The sequence below is a fragment of the Camelus dromedarius genome, chromosome 1, assembly GCF_036321535.1.
Source record: "Camelus dromedarius isolate mCamDro1 chromosome 1, mCamDro1.pat, whole genome shotgun sequence".
Classification (NCBI taxonomy): Eukaryota; Metazoa; Chordata; class Mammalia; order Artiodactyla; family Camelidae; genus Camelus; species Camelus dromedarius.
Window position 1 is genome coordinate 31359759 of NC_087436.1, and position 21641 is coordinate 31381399.

The 21641-nt window shown below is 37.8% G+C and overlaps 1 non-coding gene across 1 annotated transcript; it reads right to left on the reverse strand.

Moving 5' to 3' along the window:
- Positions 1 to 3172: 3172 nt before the first annotated feature.
- Positions 3173 to 3244, reverse strand: TRNAT-AGU (transfer RNA threonine (anticodon AGU)). Its single transcript has one exon. It is a non-coding gene; the product is annotated as a tRNA-Thr (tRNA).
- Between the last annotated feature and the right edge of the window lie 18397 nt (positions 3245 to 21641).

A 21641-nucleotide genomic window follows, 5' to 3' on the forward strand; every position in this document is an offset into this window, starting at 1 on the left:
CCTAGAGTAATCACCATGACTACTAGTCAAAAGAATGATTGTTGATATAGAAGAAGAATCAAATTTGTTCTATGCAACTTTGTAAAGTTAGGACTAGAATAGGGAGACAGAATCCACTCAGTATTAGGAAGAGCACCACACACACAAAAAAAAAACTGTTGAGTTATGTCCTTGAAGTATTGAAGCAGGGGAATAAATATGTATTAAATGATTTAATAAACCTAGAGCCATTGTTTTCCATAGACAAGTTCTGTGACCCACCTCTACACCTTTGTTCATGAAGACTAATTCTCCACTCTTCAACACGACTTCATTGCCTAAATAACAATCATAGCTGACACTCATTATATGCCGGGCACTGTTCTAAATGCATTATGCATATTGACTCTTTTAATCCTCATGACAATCCTATGATTATTATACAATTACTATCTCCCTTCTATGTATAAACTGAGGAACAGAGAGGCTGACTTGCCTGAGGTCACCCAGAGAATAAGTGGCAGAGCCAGGATTCAAACCCAGGCATTTTATTTCCAGTGTCCTTTCTCTTAAAGCATTACTAGTTTATTCCCTCTACTCTCTGACCCTTTCCTAATCTCCTCTCCCCTCATAACAGTGGTTCTTAAACTTGTCTGTTTCAGAATAACCTGGAGAATATGTTAAAACACTGACTACTGAGGCTCACCTCCAAGTTCTTAATTCAGAAGGTCTAGGGTGGGGCCTGAGATTTTGCATTTCTAACAAATTCACAGGTGTTGCTGCTGCTAAGCCTGCTGCCCTGGAAATCTCACTGTGAGAACCACTGGCCTGCAGAATCATTGTTTGTAAAATATTCAGCTAATCTGGGGGCTTAGTAAATAGTATCCATGAGGCCAAAGGCTATGCATTCTTACCAAAGAAACACAATTGGTCTACTTAAAGAACAAAGCTCATTAACTCTTGTACAACCACCCCGGGCAGTTCAATCAAGATTGTCATTCAGGATACAGAATGCTTCCTTTCCGTTGCCCCGCCATTCCTCAGACATTATTTTCTACATGGCCAAAGCTGGGATTCTGCCACCCGTAGGTTCCATCAAGTGGGGATGGGAAGGTATACTCAATAAATTAAGGCCCAGAGCCAGAAGTGACACATGTCATTTCTACTCACATTCCATTTGCAACAATTAAGTCATCTGACCAGAATAACTACCAGGGAATTTTAGAAGTATTCAATATATTCAAAAATTTGAGACCATAGATGGAACATAGGAAGACAGCTTTGGTGGTTAATATGTAATCTCTGCTACAAATCTACTTCTTATACTTCTACTTTGTCCCTTCTAAACACATGCCCTGACTCCCTAACTGCACTAGATACTACCTTCATGCTTTATGTTCTCATGGAGTCCAGAGCAGTCACAATTTCCACACTGGAGGGACTCAACAACTATGATCAATCAAATTACCCAGAGTAAGGTATTTAACTAACCTATAATTATTTAATTACCAGAGTATGCTAATGATATCTGTTCTATCAATCTTAAAGACATACTATAAAAATTGTCATTGCTCTTAGATTATGTCAGGCAGTTCACTTAAGCATTTTACTTAAATCATTCATTTAATCATCACACAAACCCCGTTTCCTGTAAGAAAACCTCATTTTTCAGGTTAAGGAAAGAAAGCCATATGAAGATTAAGTGACTGGCCCCAATTACACATCTATTATTTGGTAGAACTGAGTTTTGGATACACACAGATGTGACTCCAAGTCTTTGCTTTAAACTACTACTGAACCTTCAAATATACAAACATGAAATGATTAATTATTTAATGTATGAACTGAGCCACCTTTCAAAGATTAGAAGGTTATTCATGGCATTAATATTTAGTTTGATGGTGTTTCGCTAAGAGATTACTGCATGAAGTCATAGGAGTCTGATTTCGAGGCATCTAATCTACTTGTCCTCAAGCCTAGTTGAGTGCAAGGATTATGCGGGGAACTTCTAAAGAAAAAAAAAGCCACTGTCTGGACCCACTCCAGAGCAATAAATCAGCATCTCTGGGGTGAGGAACAGGCATCCATATGCTAATATATGTTTTAATTGCATAGATCTAACCAACAGAAGGTATTCAACTAATGAAGGGGTGGTCGTGCTGACCCAGCAAGCAGGCAGCATCCGGACCGGAAGACCTAGATGCCAAGCTACATTTCATAGGTGAGCTTTAAAACCTTACTGCCTTTAAACCAAGGTGTATTATTAGAAGTCTTCAATATTTCCATTCCCAGATTCTGTTCGGCACACATTCCTTAGTTTAGATAAGTTTTCTTTTAATGGTTGGTACTCTATAACGTTGCCTCCATGCTGTGACACACAACTCATAGGAAGTTCTTTTAGTGAGACATTTAATGAAAATGCCCTTTGATGAGAACCAAGATGGACCTTACCCTGAAATCCTCAGGATGACAAATAGCACAATCAAGTTCCAATATTGGTTATCAGTGCAGTATTGTTCCATATTGTTTAAGCCTCTGTGTAGCCCACCAGGGTATTTTCAAAGCCTGCTAACCACTGCAGCTCAGACCATGTCTACATTCTCATCTCTGTCATCTATTATCCCTCTTAAGAGAAGAGAAGAAAGTATTCCTTCTTCTGGAAGAACAAAAGAGCTAGTGATGAAATAGAAATTCTGTAGTGTATCTAAATTTTAATACTCAATCTGTAGCAGAGACTATTAGGTGTTCTTCAATACCCATCCTCTCTTTTTCCTCAGTAATGGAATCCCTGAATATTAGTTGGTCACATGAAGGCACAAAAATAAAGACCGCATCGATGCTCCATGTGACCCAAAGATGAAGTTCTGGCCAATGGAATCTACGCAGAAACAATTTGTGAAAGTCCTGAGAAGTAACCTTAAGGTGAGGGAGTATGCCTATTTATTTCTCTTTCCTTCTTCCTAATCTCCAAAATGATGATACGATGACTGGACCTCCAACAGCCACCTCAGACAGAGAACCCGACGGTGCATGTTGAAGATGGCAGAATCAGAAATGATGAACGTGAATTCTCAGTGAGTTGGGAGTTGTCCTACCAGCCCAGGACTGTCTGTATTACCTTTTCTCTCCGGTTAGACTACCTCTATTTTGTTTGCTTTAAAAGGGGGAGGTAATTAAGTTTATTTGTTTTTACTGGAGGTGCTGGAGATTGAACCCAGGACCTCATGCATACTAGGCATGCACTCTACCACTGAGCTATACCTCCCCCCATCTCTGTTTTGGTATTTCTGTCACCTGCCATGGAATCGGATGCCAACTAATCCCTGCTCACTGAAATAAAAAGTCACAAATGGATTAGCAAACTATTATAGAAGACATTTTCATATTTAAAGGCAATCATTTAAAACTGATATTTTATGATGAAATTGCATATACTTTCCTGGCTGCTACTTCCTTGAGCTGTAAGAGCGAGAGAAAAGGTGAAATATACAACTATCATGGAAGGAAATGTGAGAGTTTGAAATCATTTAATGTAAGAAAAAATTGTTTCTAGGTGTCTGTTGTCTGAAAGCTTGCTGAGGTGCGTTGGCACCTAGAGAAAAATGCAAGTAGGAGTAATGTTTTGTAAGTTTCCCCCTTAATGAAGAGGCTGCATTATTTTTAAATGGTGAACACTGAGTAAATAAGCAAGAGGAAAAAAAATTTTTTCATGTAAGATAAAAACAACTTTCCTTTGCAAGCAGCCACGTTCTCTGGAGGGAGGAGCGGGCGCTGGCACAGGACGGTGATGGACATCATCCTCGCTGTTCCCCGAGGTCCAGGCGTGCGGCGCTGTCTTAGAGGTTCCAGGAGCAGCTGCCACAAAACTCAGTTTGAGCTTGTAACACCTGCCAGAGATGGAGTCGCTTGGGAAGAGGAGGTCAGATGCTGATGGTCCTTTTGACGAGGGGATGCCCAGGCTGATTCTAGTGACAATCTTGTGTCACATGTACTGAATGTGCTGATGTGGGAGTGGAGGGGAAGATAGACATTGAAGTTCTTTGTGGCAGAAGACAGGAAGCGCACTCAGACCAGAAACAGGTCAAGAGCACACTAAGCTGCTGCCCTGAGATCAACCACCACTTCCCTCCCCGAGAGTTTCTGATGAGAGTAGAGAAATCACTCTTCCACACCCGCTCCCCTCCTACCAGCCCTTCCTAAATGCTCTAGCCAGCTCTTCATTTAAACCTCTCTTCCAAAATGCAGCTAAAAATCTCCAAGTGAGTGCACAGGGAGATATTTGTCATGATTAAAGATTTTGAGAATGGGAATCAAGTTGGTCCTATTCGATGTGAAAAGAAGCTGCGGAGAAGGTCAAAGGCCTGCGCTTAGTGAAGCAGAAGATTCTAATGGAATATCAGAGCTCGAGAGAGAGACGCTGACCTGTGAATACAGATTCGTACTCACCCTCTCCTTTGCTCTTTCAATTAATTTCGATTACCCAATTGCTGGTTTTGACCATGGAAGTTCAAACAACACCCAACAGAAACATTTCTAATGATGAAACATAGTTTGAATCAACTTTCTTCTAGAATACAATTCACCTGAAGCCTCAAACCTTACCCTGACCCACAGGGGTAAAAAGGCACACATCACAGTGTCCATCCCTGTACAGTTGGAAATGGATGCAGAATCAAAGCTAGGAGACCGTGCCCGTTGGGTGGATGCAGGTCTTTCTCTGGGTTTGTAATGTTTCAGGCTGCAGTGTGGGTGTGGGTGCAGAACAAAATGCAGGTCCCCAGCAGCATTTCCAGCAGAGCTTCTGTTGTCTCCCACCAGGCAGCAGTATTTGCGGGACTGTAATTATTATTATTTGCTTTTTTAAAAGATCAGTTCAAAAATCTTGAGTAATAATTTACCTCACAAGAATTTGCTCATTATGTAGCTATTCCATCCCTTCTGCTCTTTCAAAAACCTTATTTTTGTAGCGAGGCATGAAATAAACTCCCAGAGTTTCTAGAGCAGGTCTTTTTCTATTCATGTGATTGCAAACAGAAACTCCTTATTCAAGAAGGAAAAGGTTATTAAACCGACTGAAGGTCTTTCAATATTAAAATAGAAAGAAAGGAACTGTGACTGCCATCTTAACCGTGAGGCAGGATGTGAGAGGTGTGAGCTATGTGCAGCTCCAAGCCGGCCTGTCCAAACCGGCATGTGGCCAGCCGTCAATTTAAAAGTCAATTTGTTAATAATCTCATTTGCAATGTGTTCAGTTGTTTTTTTTAATATCTGCTTATTGTTTTGGGGTGTCTAGGCTTGTCTTCTAAATGAAATTCAAGTAAGTACGGGAAGCATCTTAGTACTCAAGCAATGATTCCGAAGTGCATCTGAGGTCAGAACATGGACCTCCTCCATGCAAACGAAGCCCTCCTCTACTAACTCTAGACCTTCAGCTAATTTAGCACTGATGTGGGGCAAGGGTTGAGGCTGATTATGTTGTAAAACAGAGTCCTGTAATTTTTGGCATTCTGACTGTCACCTCCCGTCGTTCAGCCATGCCACAAACAGAGCAATTTTCTTTTATGAAACATATTCAATTGCATCCCAACCCAGAAGTTTTAGGGATTCTCTCTAGCAGCCTCTCCCTATGCATAAATTGTCCCAAAAGCATCCCAATTGCTCTCAAGACTGCAAGACATATAGAAATTACCAGACAATACCTCTGGAACACCACAGGCTTCACAGGGAAATTAGGCAGAAACGTCATATTAAGCCACCTTATTGGGCGTTATCAAGAAACAAAATGAACTAATTATTATTTCCTTTTTTCCCTCCAATGATTTGCAATTCCTGGATGAAACCTGAATAATACCAAAAGGTTTCAAGGCAACCCTTTAGAAAGTGACCTTTTGCTTTCCCCATTTCATTTGCCCTAAGTGTTAATTGACTTTGAAAAAGCAGTGTATTATCTTTTTAGAAAAAAGAAAAGGATAGACCTGATTTGTGAACACCAACATCCTACAGCATCAAAGTGTTGTTTAAATCATCGCCCAGCAGAGCTGAGAGCAACTATCCAGGAGAGAACAGATTTAAAAAAAAAAAAAAAAAAAAAAAAAAAAAAAAAAAGTCTCAGAATGAAAGAGTGCCACTGCCATCTAGAGGGAGATGTGATAATAGCCAGCCATCAACTCAAGCAAGGAAATGATTTTAATTATCCTGCATTGCTGGTAATTATCCTATGTATTTGGTGAGCAGAAGTCATATTTATTCACTCTTTGCTCTAAGAAAAGCATGGACTTGGTGGGGACTAGTGGATGTGGGAGTTTATGAAAGGTAGTTCTCGCCTAGTAAGATGCTTCCTGAGTTACTGGTAGGTACACAGCGTTGGTGTGAGTACTCGTGTGATTGTGTGAAATGACTTTGCTCAGAGCTTCAGAGGATCACATGTGAGTTTTCCTTAGACCTCTAGGCCCCAAATCAGTATACTTTCCACACATTTAGGACATTTCTTCCTTACAGCATAATTTGTCCTCCAGAATAAAAAAGAATTCCTTTAAAAAAATTCTGTTGCCATTCACTTGAATGAAGTTGCAAAGACGTTTAATACATATTAAATTAAAATAGCCTAGAAGAATATGAAAGCAAGAGTACCTATAGCTATAAAAAAGCCAGATTTGGAAACATTAGGCTTATAGAGCTTATGGAAGTGGGAGGCTAAGAAAATAAGGCTGTTGATGTTTTCATTAGTACTCAGGCCAGGTAAAAAGAAGATAGAAATTATTATGGTATGTTATTAATCGCTTTTGACATACAATTGTTTAATTTAGAATGTAGATTTAATTTAGAAATAGAATGTAGTGCACATGGAACAAAGCTGCATCTCTTGAAAGCATTCTCCCCCTTGGAGAATTTTTTTCTGTTCTCAGCAATCTTGAGGAAAGGTGTTTTTGTGAATCATAATAACAATGCCTATATTTAATATCATTATTTAGTGGTTAATTAAAGAGCATTTTTTGACTTTGAGCCAAAGAGTAGTATTTCCACTATGCCCTTGAAATTTCTATTTTAAAAGACTCTAATTTTACTTCAGTTTTACCAACTCTGTTTCAGCAAAGAGCATTTCACCTGTCACGTGAGTCTTGTTAGCATTATTTAAACCATGGTCTTTCCCTTCATCAAACTGAAGAAGGGAATGGCACCAAATTAGTCGTTTAGCGTGATTTCTTCTTTGCGCCGTGAGTTTGCAAGTATCGAGCAGCTCTGTAATACAGGAAAGCAATACTTCTATTTCCTCATTTAAAAAAAATAAGTACTAGACTAAATGACTTTTATTCTTTTCACTGTGGAGTCCAAGATCCTGGTTATATTGCTACATGGTCATGTGGTTAAAAATTAGATATAAGCTAAACTAAAATGATCAACAAATACGAGTAAATAAACAAATGAGTAGAGCTTAAGTTTTACTCACGTTTGATTAGAAAATTAGTTATAATTAATTACTGTGTTAATATATGGAAATCTCTATAAGTAAAAAGTTATGTTGACATGGATAAAATTTATCAGAACATTTTTATACTGAATTAAAGTTTTCTTATTTTTGATTCTGCAGTTTTATGATGATGAATCTAGATACAGATTTTCTTTCATACACCCTTCTTAGATGGATTCACCAGGCTTCCATGATATAAAACCTCCATGATCTTTCATCAGTTCTAGGAAATTTACAGCCATTATTTTTTGAAATATTTTATTTTCTCCATTCTCTGTGTTCTCTCCCTTGTGGAATTCTGACTAGACATATGCTATATTTTCCTACTTTGTATTCTATGCTTTACTTAACTTCTCTTTCATGCTTCCCATTTCTTTGTCTCCGGGCACCTAATTCTGCACAATTTCTTCAGCTACATCTTCCAATTTATTAATTTTATCTTGTGCTGTTTCCAGTCTTCTGTTAAACCTGTTTACACAGTTTTTCATTTTAAAATTTGCTTTTTAGATTTCTAGAAATTCTATTTTTTCATATCTGCTTAGTCATTTTATTAGCTTGTTCTTCATTAGTTTTAAAATATTACTCTATTTCTATAAACACACTGAATAAACATGCTTATTTTCTCTTCTGTCTCTAATATTATCAATACCTGAAGGCTTTTTGAACTTGACACTATCATCTGCTGCTTCTTATGGTTCTCACTTTCTTGTTTTGTTTCTTTTATGTTTTGGGATTTGGGTTATGAATTCATCTTCCTTAGGATATTCATGGGAATTTTTTTTCATTTTCTTAAGTTTAATTGCTATCAGTTTTGGTGATATCAGTTTTTTTCTTTTTTTTTAATTGACATATAGTTACAATGTGTCAATTTCTGGTGTACAGCATAATGTCCCAGTCATGCATATATATACATATATTCATTTTCATATTCTTGTTCATTAAAGGCTATTACTAGATACTGAAAAAAGTTCCCTGTGCTACACAAATTTGTTTTTTTATCTATTTTTATATATAGTGGTGAACATTTGCAAATCTCAAACTCCCAAATTTATCCCTTCCTACCTGCTTCTCCCTGGTAACAATAAGATTGTTTACCATGTCTGTGAGTCTGTTTCTGTTTTGTAGATGAGTTCAAGAGTGTCCTCTTTTTCCTCTTTTCTTTTTTTAGATTCCACATATGAGTGATATCATGTGGTATTTTTCTTTCTCTTTCTGGCTTACTTCACTTTGAATGATGATCTCCATGTTGCTGCAAATGGCATTATCTTATTCTTTTTTATTGCTGGGTAGTATTTCATTGTGTAAATATACCACAACTTCTTTACCCAGTCATCTGTTGATGAACACTTAGGTTGCTTCCATGCCTTGGGTATTATATACAGTGCTGCTATGAACATTTGCATATATCCTTTCAAATTTGAATATACTCCAGATATATGTCCAGGAGTGGGATTGCTGTATCATATGGTAAGTCTATTTTTAGTTTTTTTTTTTTTTTGAGGAATCTCCATACTGCTTTCCATAATTCTGCACCAAACTACACTCCCACCAGCAGTGTAGGAGGGTTTTCTTTTCTCCACAGCCTCTCCAGCATTTATTGTCTGTAGATTTTTTGATGATGGCCATTCCTTCAGAGAAGGTTTGAATTTGCTTTTTCCATAAACCCAAAACACATCAATCTCACACCACTTCAGACTTACATAAGGACTGTCCTGTGGCTAGAAATCCTTAAGAGATCTTTTCTGCCAGATTTCAAGAGAAGTAGCTTCCCTTATTGTGGTAACAGTGGAAAGGCAAGGACTATTATTTTTAGGTTCTGTTTCATTCTTATCCTGACGGTACAGGGCTTTGGGGTCCCATTTTCATATGAGGTCTCTTTTAAAATTCCCACATTCAGCAGGCCCTAGGCTTTTCCTCCCATTTTCCATACTCTGTGGAGACATAAAAACTAAAGATCAGACCACCTGAATTTGGAAAATACTCTCAGGGGGAAAGTTGGCCTCAATGTCCCAGTTATCTGTCAGAGTTCTCGCTTTGCTTAGGTTTTGCCTCCGAGAATTTCTTAATTCCTTGCCAGAACATCAATGATGTGATAGTGTGAAAGGTTTTCAGCTGTTTTTAGGCAAAAGGTCTGTCAAAGAATCTAGACAGCCTTACTGCTAAAAACAGAAGTCCATTTATATTGAATCTAAGCATAAATCTATACATGTATTACATTTTCTGTAACTAGGAATACTGAAAACTTTCTTTCTTGCTACATATTGCTTAATGATTTGACTGATCTTCCAAAATAAACCTAAGATATCTTTCCATATAAATCTTTGAATATCAGTCCCTTGCATCAGGATAAAATTCAGTCTCCATGACACATCTTACAATATGTGTAGATCTAGTCAACATTTCTAGCTTTCCCTTTCTCTTCAATCAACACCATTACCATTATCCCCATCATTCAGTCATAGTGAGTCAAACTCATATTTCTGTTCTTTGTACTCGCTCAAACCTTTTCACATGTTCATTGCTAGAGCACTGTTTTCCTCCTAGTCTTCCTTCAAGTTTCAATTTATCTGTCACCTCTTGCAGGAAGCCTTTCCTGAATCCCAAATCCAGGTTGAGTCATGCCCTTCCTTGGTACTCCTACTTAGACATAATTCTTTATCACGTAATTCCCTGTCACAGTTTTTGTCACACTATTACAACTGCCTGTTTATATTTCTGAATTCTTTACTATAACATACGCTTTATAAAAGCAGGTACATTTTGTCCTGTTCGGTTATATACTTGGCACTTACCACAATCCTTGCAACATAATAGACACTCAGTGAATTTTCTATATGAAAATAAAGTATTTTTTGCTTTTTCCTAATTGTAAACAAAGGTATCATTGTGCCTGGGTATGTCTATGGAATTGAGTCATAAATTATTGAGTAATACAAAGATATAAGGATTTGTATTCACCTTAAGGACATCGTTATTTCAGAAACTTATTTTTATCCTGAAAAAGCAATCTTCCAAAATATTAAACACAAACCTGAAACTCAGTTAATGCAGTTGCCAAGAGGGCATCAAATCATAAAAGCTTCGAGGACTGTGTTCCTATTGTCTATAAAGAATGATTTAATTTCTTCATTATAATTCCTGCAGCATTGAAAGGAAACAAGGTAAAAGACTCATCAGAAGGTCTTCCTAACTGAAATCTTAGGAGATTGTGGTAATTTGACATTCATTAAAACAAAAGTTAAAATGATTAGAGCTAGAGAGACCCTAATCTTGCCCGTGTCTAACCAAAGGGAGGAAAGGCAGTGTGATGTGCCTACAAGTTGTATAAATTTTACCTTTCTTCCTTTTTCTCTCTTCAGTCACTTGTTCTGTTTTTCTGTTGCTAATTCATTGCTTTCAAGATTCATGTGATGGCCTTATTTTCATCAGAATTAACCTAAGGAATTTAATTTAGCCAATATTGTACACATGCTACAGAATATCTGCCAGCTAAACAATTTCAGGCTGAAATTGCAGCAACCACTGTGATTTTTTAAAATACGGAAGTAATTAGTCCTCCAATCCTTTGATTTTGATGAAATCAGAGCAAGTGGCAATTTATAAACATGATACAATTTTGCACAATGGACATTGTTCTTTATGGCAAATAAAGTGTGTCAGGTTGTATATATCATAAACCACACTCAAAACATCACAAGAAAATAGACTGGATTTTAAAACCATGAAATCTAGAGCACAGAGTATATGCCTAATATTGAAAAATCTACAGTATCATCAGTGACATGGTGGTGGGGGAGGTCCCCTGGAAATGCTTGAGTTTTTTATTCTTTAATTCCTTAGAAACATTTACAGAAGTATAAAAAGGTAATATAAGCAACCTCTTTAAAGTTTTTGTTGATTAGTTATAACTTGTGAGAGAATTAATTGAGCTCTTGAGTCAGCTTCAAAATTGTTGCTATAAAATTTCTGGGTCCAAATTAGATGGTCAGGCTTTTCCAGGATCTTAGACCTAGTAATATCTCATGATAAAGTTCTGTGAAATCCCTTTTCTGCGAGAGGAATGCGGCTCTTCTTTCTCACTTTCCGATGAAAGGAATTAAATCCCTCTTTTTATAGATGATGTTCTCAGTGCATTATTATTGCACTGACATTTTACAGCAACTTACTACATTCACTAATAGTAATGGTGATTCCAATACAAAGACAAAATTAAACAAACGTTTAAGTGTCTTATCTGGAATCACCTGTGGTAACGGTGAATCAGGGACTAGACCGGTATCTCAGCAATCTGTCTCCCATGCCTGTATTTTGTCCAGTAATTATTCACCCTCCCATTGAAGTATAACCGAATTTTTATTTCCTTGAGAAGCAACATGCCACTGCTTTCTCAAAGGTGCTTATATCTGGCTTAAAAGGATCTCTGATTCTAGACAGACTCTAAAGAGAGTCTCTTTAAAAAGAAGCCTGCTCTGCTCTGAGAGATGTGTACTGAGGCAACACACACTGTGAACCAGAAGAAACATGTTGCTTAACTGGATAATGACCCGGACTGAAGCCAAAGGTGTTTGTGGGAGGCAGCGGTACCAAAAGAAGGGAAGTGACTTGTGGCATGTCATAAGGATCAGCATTAGTATTGATTTTAGTTACTTTGCTGACCTCAAAGAAGGAACATACAGTAAGACGGGGAAATGTGCTGATGACACAAAGTGGAGAAACTTAGTCAATACAAGGTAGGAGAACAATAAAACTAACTCAATACAAGGTAGGAAAACAATAAAACTAACAATGACTTGGGTAGGCTGGAATTATGGGCTGAAAACTGCCTTGTGCAATTCAAATTGGGGAAAGTCTAAATATAGTTACTGTAAAGTGAAATATACAAGAGACATAAACTGAACCTTTGATGGGCCAATTTGTTTTCAAACTTTTTCCCCAAAAGTTCAATGTGGACCTATTTTTTACTTTTCCAAACACTCAGGAGCTGTAATGCTGGATATAATTCCATGCAAAAGGCCAAATGACAGAAAATGTTAGCAGTATTGGGGGATATTATGTCTCCGTTCTTGAGAAAAATAAAAGGAACTATAATGAAGTTTGAATATTGTCAGGCAAAGCTAGATTAATCCCTCAGAATGATAAAATTACCACGCTGGATCTAATCAGTATGCAACACCATGGAAAGTATTTCCACTGACAGAAGGTATAATGGAGGAGAAAATTTCAACCTTTCTCAAATCTACAATTCTAAATAAAGGCTGCAACCAAGAAAAGATCTCAACTGAGAAGTAGATGGCAATCTTGAGTGTTCTTATTTCCAGTTATTATTATCTGAGTGGGATTCAGATAAGGAATAGTCCAAGGTGTTGAAAGAAACATGAAATAAACGGGGCAGGAGGGACACTGATGTCTTCAGACTGGCCGTGACTCACAGGCAAACAGTCCAGCACGCGTCTTTTGGAGTCACTCTTGTTTAAAGACCTGTTTCTTCAGAACTGTCCCATCATCAGAATTGTCTTACAGTAATTCCTGAGGTACTTGGGTACTTAAATCCACACATATTCTTTGGCTATCTATAAGAGAATTAAAACTTCTATTCAAAAAAATTATTTAAATTTTTGTTCAAAATATTTTGTTCTGTTTAACGGAAAATGGTTCTTTAAGAAAAGTATGATTGAAGAATTTTTAATAGAAGCTATTATCTAACGTTTCTTTTAAAGTGTGTGCAGGGGTCCAGCTAAGGGGAACCAAGTGTGAAGCGTTTAAAGAGTGAACAATCTACTGCATAAAAAAAAAAATCCATATCAGAGGAAGAAAAGAGACAGGTATTTTCACTCCTGCATTTGAGTACTAGGAGAAATACTTTATTCTAATTAGCAGAAAATCAGACATAAGGGCTTCAACCCTTTCAAGAGCCCTATACCATTACTTAGATATTTCTTATCTTTCTGCTTTTTCTGCATGGAAAAGTGGACTAATAACAATAATAATAACAACAACAGTAAATACATTTGGAACTCTTACCATGTGGCAAGCAGGAGGGTGAGTAAAGCTAGAAACAAGGGACCAGAGAGTAGACATTTTGTGACTCACTTTCCTTTGACTGTTTCTTCTTTGTTAGTTGAAAGAGAAGAAATTTAAGTAGTAACAGCTAAAGCAGCACGGAGGTGGTCTGAAACCACCGACTTGCTGAGTTGGAAAGGAGACTATAATCAACCACTACGCATGATTCGTGTCAAAACACACAGATAAAGTAAAAATTCTGGATTATTGAGAAAAACACCAAATTGTACAAAAGATGGTTTACTAACTTTAAAATGTTTGTTTTGCTTCAGGTCTGTCTTTGGGATGTGAGCAAACGTTTATTGAGCATCTGTTACATGCCAAGTACAAATCACCTGATTTCAGTTTCACACTGATTTTATGCATTAAACGTCATTAGTCCTATTTCATGCAGGAATTACAGCCCATAACATTTAAATAAATTGTCCACAGCAAAACAAATGTAACTGTCAGAGCCAGAACTCAGAATTAGGTCTGTCTATTTAATCCTAACTACTTTCCTTTTTTCCATTCATAATAATGCTAATTTGGTATACAAATAATACTAATTTTCAAGTTCACAATAATACTAATGTACCCAGATATTGAAACACACTGCAATTTCCAATATTCCATGAAATTAGAGAACAATTCTCAAGGAATTTTGACTTTATGTACATTTTTACCTTATGTATATTTTGTAAGAGTAACATATATTGGGATAATTTTAAATTCAAATAACTAGAGTCCTTTACCCAATTTTTCTTCATCACACTCAATTTCTGCTTCCACTCATTGGTTGCTTCAAACGTGTTTCAAACATCATTTCTTTGACCCACCTGAAATCTAACCCTATAAATAAGAAAAGCTTCCATTTCTAACCCTAAATCATAAATTTAGTATACGGAAGCCCTTTATCCTTTGTTAATTTTGCATGGAGCAGTATTTAGGCTTTCATTAACTCTTCTGATTGCCTTTTCCTTTTTTCTTTCTTCATGTTTGTTTTTTTGGTAGATGTTATAACTACTTTTACTAAAAGAGGTAAGGATGAAAAGTGTGGGAGGAAAGAAGTGATGACCAGTACTTTGGTGCCCAAATCCGACCCATACTTCCTATGACTTTTACTAACTTACTATCATTTCTTTCCACTCTGCTGCCTTCATCATTTCCCACACTTTCCTCTCTATAGCACATGGAGAAAAAGAACAGTTGGAGAACTGAGAGAAGAAATAAAGAAAATTGAAAAGTTAGCTAGAAAGTAATTAGTAAGTTGGTCAGCAAGTTGAAGGGAAGGGAAGAAATAAGAGTGAAGAAGGGAGGGAGGGAGGAAGGAAGGGAGAAATGGAGGGGGACAGGCAATTCTAAGGGAAGAAAAGGAGTTTTGATCCTTAACAGGGTAACAGAATTTTTTTAAGTTTCATGACTACTCCCCTGAAAATGCTTATAAATACAAAAGTTTGCTAACAATTTCAAGAGTTCACAGATCTCTCTCCAAAGCCCATTCATAGATTGAATCCTTGCATTGGGATTTACTGTAAAAGTATGTCTCTGAATGAAAAATATAACTGAAAGACAATTTTGAGAGACATTTTTTGGCTGTCGCCTTTGGCATAAAGCAGCTTGATATACAGAGACTGGGATGTACAATACTCGGGGGGGGGGGAATATAAACAGAAAGCACAAAAAGGGCAGATTATATGATAGGACACCAAAATGCCTGAGGGACGCACTAGGAGTCTGACCCCGGATGGCACCACATTGGCATATATCGGTTTCTTATGATACCATTGAGCTTTTCCTTAAAGAGCTCGCCCCAGCCTATCTGCCCTCCACTGCGGGTGGCTTGAGTCATCACACTGCTTTAAAGAATGCAATCTGCTCTCCAGCTGGGAGCAAAGGTGAATTTAGTTCTGCTCTTTCTTGTCTCTTGAATAACACTTTCCTGACTGCTCACCTCATCCTGTCAGCATCCCGTCACCATGTGCAGGGTTGGATCAGCCAGATGGAGTTCATCCAATGCTCTGTATCCATCTGGCAATGTGACGTCTGAGACAATGCCATTCCTCAAGGAATCAGTTGAGAACTGGCACACCTGAAGTTTTTCACACAAAGCTCTGTCCGAGTACCTTTCCCTGATGTAACATTGCATCAGGTTAAGTCTGGACCCAGTTGTGAAGTCGGTGAGTGTGGATAATACTCACTGACGATAAGCTGCTCAATCTGGTGGGTAGAATAAAATAATCAGAGAAACAGAGAAGTATAAGAGCCCCCAGAAGTGTTTATTCATCCTGTGGATGAACAGAATCTCTTGGGGAATACTTTTCGTGGCTCCCAATGCCTACCAAATAAAGGGAAGACTCTATGTCTGTTTTATTCTGAAATCTGTTCCTGTTTCTAGCTTTATCTCTCCCTGTGGGTCCCCTCTTAGTCTGGACTTCAACTAACTTTACACAAACCCTGAATTTTTCCCTTCTGCTATCTTATGATTTGATTTTCCCATTCCTATTCATATTTCTAATCTTCCCATATCAAAATCTCATCTATACTTTGAAGCCCACCCTCTCTACCAAGAAATCCTCCTTTAAGCTTCCATCTTTATCCCAGAAGAACAAGGCTCTCACAGTGGGGCAGAATACAGGCTTTGGATTCAGACAAACATGAGTTTGAATCCAGGCTGTGTGCCATTAGAAAAGTTACCTAGCCTCCCTGAACCTCAGTCTTTCACCTGTAAAACTGGGGCAGATAATGCCTTTCAAGTATATTGTGAGTGTTGTCTAAAATAGAAGCATACTCAATAAGTGTTCATTTCTTTATTTAAATTCTATTGTGTCCTTTTCAGTATTTATTGATATTTACTATGTACTACTTTATTCTGGGGTTGCTTTGCACATGTCTCATCGCCCCTATTAGATAATAATGCTCAAACATCAACTTACTGTAGAGGCTTTCTATAACTTTCATATGTAACCCACACCATCCATTTTTAATCCTCTTTCTCTGCTTTTTTGCTTCATCGTAACTATCACTATCCAGCATTATTTGCTTTTCTTTGTTTCTTTCTTTCTTTGGCATCTATTTCCCTCTATAGGTAAGTTCCAGAAGAGCAGGAACTTTTTCTATGTTGTCTACTGCTATATAACCAGCACCTGGAATAGATCCTGGCAAATAGTAAGTGCTTAATAATATCATGCAAATTAATGAAGGATTAAATATGTTCCTTGAGGCCAATGATAATTTCTTAACTGTTATAAAACCTCAAGACTGGAAGAGACATTAAAATCCTTTCATCAACTTTGGTGCTTTTCAGACGACCAGGCACACAACACAGCCTCTACCTTCTAATCTGAGGAGATGCTCACATCCCCCAAAATCCAATGCTCTTGAACAGTTCCCTCACTCTGAGGTGCCGTTCCTGCTGCAGAGAATTCCCTCTTCCAGCTCCATATCTGCCTGATGAATTCCTCCTGATCCCTCGAGACCCCAGGTGGCAAAGTGGCAGGAGCCCCACAGAACCAAGTTTGATGCACTCATTAGCTGGGTGATCTTGGACACCTTAACTTGGCTCCCCAGGGCCTTGACTGTCTTGTTTGTAAAGGAATAGCAGAGCTGCGAAGGTAAAAGATTCTGGATGTAAAGAGTCCATCAAAGTGGAAAAATTTTTAATGCAACCAAAACACCACAAAATTCTTTACTGTTCCTTTCTCTGTAAAACTTTCTGTGAAGCAAAATTGATCATTCCCTTTCTATGTGTTTTGATGAGTCATATAGACATTTTACTATAGCAATGATAGTATTACATTGATAGCAATAGATTTCCAATCTGTGTCCTCTGTTTGAATTGAGCTTAAGACAGAGGCCATAGCTGGATTGACATTTGTAGTCTCAGCCACTAGCACTGTGCCTGGCACAGAACAGACAGTCAATACCTATTTGGTCAATAAATAAAAGACTCTAGGAGATACGTGCTTGGCCTGCTAGGCTCCATGCCTTTGCCATTTCTCTAGATTATTTTCCCTCACTGGAAATTTATTCTTAAATGTCACCTCCTAGTTTATAGCTTTTCCCACCTGACTTTCCTTAGGTCAGTTAATATAGTCCTAGTGGCTGCCCCTATTGATCTCCTAACAAGCATCATATGAATTGCCCTCCAATGTCCAGTTGATTTCTATCAGCTGTCTTCATCCAACTCAGTGTACATGCTCATTCACTCCTGCCTTCAAGTGTGCACCTACTGAACAAGGCACAGACCTAGCAGATAGCTTCTCTCTCTGTGCTGGGGGGTCATCCAGCACCCTGAACAACTCCTGTTAACCTGTGATGATCCTTTATGTTTTAAAAAGATCAACATAAAAAAAAAAACATATTCCATAGCATTATGGCCAGCAACAACCAGTTTGTAAGACAAATTACCAATAGCTTTGTATGTGGAAAATGGCAAGTCATTCTGAACGTATTTTCTGATTTCCAATTAATTTTCTAAGATTGGTTTATCTATATTTATGCGTTTATAAGCAGTACTAGGAGATAAAAATAAGTTAGATATTGTACTACATTTTAAAATGGCACTACTGAAAAATGCAAAAAAAATAAATAAATAAATAAAATGGCACTACTGAAGATATTATTGCCAGTTCTTTTAAACCGGAATCTAAGCCTTCAGTATATGATAAACTAAGCAGAGTTGAAAGCAAGGAAAATGATATATTTTTGATGCAGATCTTCCTATCTATTAGATTACCTGCCCCCAAACAAAAGAAAGAGATGTCACCCTGACCAGGACTTCTAAAGAACAAAAGAATTTACAGGTCTGGTGGTGCAAATGAAACTTGAAACTATTATCCAAAAATAAAAGATGAAAATGCTCTCTCGAAATGAGAAAGCAAATTGGAAATAACATGGAGCAAGAGGGCACAAAAGGACCCAGGCTCTCATTACCAGACTCTGTAAGTCAGAATGCCTAAAGCCTCCCTCGACACAGCCTGCCACTCAGTCTGCATATCTGTAAAATGGAGATAAAAAGTGCACTCCCTTCCTGGTATCAGAGGTGGTAGGATGAATCGCTGCGAATGCATTTCAAAATGCACAGATGAAGGATAACAGAAATAAAGCGTAAAGACTACTATTCAGAAATGCTCTTTCAAATATTCTTGATACTTGGGCAGATTTCTCTAGATGCTTGAGGCATTGTCCAGATGTGTAGGATTTTTAAAGGCCTCTGTGGAAAAAACAAACAGTTCGCTGTTTGATCTGGAGAACAGAATAAGACCTCAAGCCTTTGCCGACTGTCCAGAGTGCTGTTTCAGATGCTGTACAATATACAGACTGAAAAGGTAAAAGTCTCTGCTGACTAACATCACACAAACCAGAGGAAAGACAAAAGGGCTGGAATAAAACACAGCCATCCTAAATTCTTATTTTGATTTCTTATTTCTCCTTGCTCTACTTGGAAAATGATTTACCTCTTCCCCTCTCTGCAGTGGGCAGAGGACCAGGCTAGAGTTGGGAGCTCTGGCTTAGCATCCAGATTCATCCATTTACACAGGACAAGTCTTATGTGCTTCAGGCCTATGCTCTGTCACCTTTAAAATACACACATGTGATTCCTATACCATAGGCTGTTTAAAACATGACAAAAATGATTCTAAAGATGCTGTCAATTGCAAGCACTCAATGTAAGAAGCTGTTAGAAGGGTTCTCTATCTACTACCTTCTAAATTCATAAAGACTTCAGAGAAACCAGTCAGTTACCATCTATGGAAAACCGAGCAATGAGTGGAAAGAAGTCTGTAGAAAACACAAAAACCTTGGTCTCACAAAATGAATGATGGAATCCACCTCCCCAAAGAAATCCACTGTATGAATAGTTAAGAGTTATATCATTATAGGCACAGTTTCTGGGCAAATGTGATGGATAATTCTGGGATTCTATAATCAGAGGAAAGGCATGAGACTACCATCTTGTCCACTCCATTACGTGGCAAAAGGAAGATACACTAGCAGATGCCAGCCCTGCAATGAGCAGACAAATGCCACTGTTAGGGAATGGAGCAAGGACAGCAGGTCACACAATCCCGGTTATCCAACAACAGAAACACTGTCAGCAGAGGCAGCCGCAGCCACCTCAGATTTAAAGAACAATGATAGATATAACTAGAGGAATAGATGAAGCTGGAATACGGAAATGCTACTGGATGCTCCCGATATTGTCTGTGTTCATAACACGCTAATCACATCATCGAGAATGACTGCTTTCTAAGCCATAAATATTTTCAGTAGCTGCAGAAACACAATGCAGCTGTGTGTTTCTGTGATAAGCCCTTCATATAGAAAGCAAGCCCATACGCTCGCAGAGATAGGATGGAGGGGCTGATGGTGGAAAATGGAAGAAAGTGGTTCTTCCCCGGCTCTCTCCATTGTTGGCTCAGCAAGTGCTCAACGTTATCTAACAATCTTTACATGCGTAGCACCTTTCTTACAGAGAAGAAAAGGCAATTCTGAGGCATTACTTCATTGCTCTTCATCATGCCCCCAGGGAATAGGTAGCAAGTATTATCCAATTTTGCAGGCAGTAAAAGTGAGGCTGTGATTGGCTGAACATCTGGGTAAAGGTTATAGAGCAAGTCTGTGCTATTGTGGAGATTAGAACCAGTTCTCCTGCCTCTTTTTGCAATACCTATTACTTAAACACACTTTAAAACTCATTAAAACGGCAGTGAAATAAGGAAATGTGCTCACAGAACAATGCCAAGCGAAATTAAAGAAGGAAAATAAGGATGGAAAACTTCACATTCAGTATCATTCTTAGTTACACAAAATGCATAGGTTATAAAATTGGACTTGCGGGCAGCCAACAGTAGCAGCAATAAAGTCTGGATTGGGGGGTAACTGGTGATTTGGGGTTTTTTCTTCATACCACTCTTTATTTTACAAGTTCCAAATTATGAGCAATCAAATTTTTGATGAGAAAAATAATTCAAAGTGCAAAATTCATTAACAGTGCTTTACAGATCATAAAAATGTGCAAGTATCAGTCAATAACATTTTTAGAGTTTCTAAACTCGATATGATGAGTGTTAACAAAGAGAAAGAAAATATTTCTGGAGGTTTGTTTGTTTGTTTGTTTTTTTGCTTCCAAACACACTGCAAACTCCCCCGCACCGTAACCAATCCTACACTGGCCAGCAGATTTATTTTCTAAACTACAGCCCTAATCAATGACACCTTAGTCCCTCCTAAATTAACTCCAAAGTGCTGAGTCTGATATTCAGCCTAGAATATGACCACAAACTTGTCATCTTGCTCTTTGACTAGATCCTTACCTACTCTATGGATCTTCCATTCTTCAAAAACATTTCATTTATTTGAGAAAGGACAGTCTTTTCAACAAGCGATGTTGCAAAAACCTGGATACTTACATGTAAAAGAATGAAGTTGGATTCTTACCTTGCACGATATACAAAAATTAAATCAAAATGGATCAAAGATCTAAATGTTAAGAGCTAAAACTGTAAAATCCTTAGAAGAAAACAGAGAAAATATTCCAGATGATAGACTTGGCAATGATTTTTTTGGATATGACAGCTAAAGCACAGGTAGCAAAAGAAAAATAGATAAATCAGATTACGTCAAAATTTAAAACTTTTATGTATTAAAGGACGGTATCAACAGAGTAAAAGGCAACCTATGGAATGGGAAAAGTATTTGCAAATTATATATATGATAAGGGTTTAATATCCAGAATACACAAAGAATTCCTCCAGCTCAACAACACAAAAATAAACCAGTCAAAAAATGGACAAAGGACTTGAATAGACATTTCTTCAAAAAAGATACAAAGAGCCAAAAATCACAAGAAAAGATGCTTGACATCACTAATCATTAGGAAAGTACAAATCAAAACTACAACTGGGTACCATTTCACACCCATTAGGATGGCTGTTATCAAAAAGGAAAAACAGAAAGTAATGATTGTTGACGAGGACGTGGGCAAGTTGGAATCCTCCTACATCGCTGGCGAAAATGTAAAGCGGTGCAGCTGCCACGGAAAACAGTACGGTCCCCCAAAAATTAAGCAGAATTACCATATGATCCAGCAATTCCACTTGTGGCTACAAGCCCAAAAGAACTGAAAGCAGGGTCTCAAAGAGAGAGTTTT